The 208-nt window shown below is 56.2% G+C and overlaps 1 pseudogene; it reads left to right on the top strand.

Moving 5' to 3' along the window:
* Window positions 1–134, top strand: LOC118345142 (annotated as a pseudogene; the record flags this gene model as incomplete).
* Window positions 135–208: the final 74 nt, after the last annotated feature.

A 208-nucleotide genomic window follows, 5' to 3' on the forward strand; every position in this document is an offset into this window, starting at 1 on the left:
GGCTCTCGCATCGATGAAGAACGTAGCGAAATGCGATACTTGGTGTGAATTGCAGAATCCCGCGAATCATCGAGTCTTTGAACGCAAGTTGCGCCCGAAGCCAATCGGCCGAGGGCACGTCTGCCTGGGTGTCACGCATCGTTGCCCCAACCCCAAACACTTCTTATGATGTGTGGGGTGCGGGGAAGACATTGGCCTCCCGTGTGCT

Source organism: Juglans regia, unplaced genomic scaffold, assembly GCF_001411555.2.
Source record: "Juglans regia cultivar Chandler unplaced genomic scaffold, Walnut 2.0 Scaffold_15177, whole genome shotgun sequence".
NCBI lineage: Eukaryota > Viridiplantae > Streptophyta > Magnoliopsida > Fagales > Juglandaceae > Juglans > Juglans regia.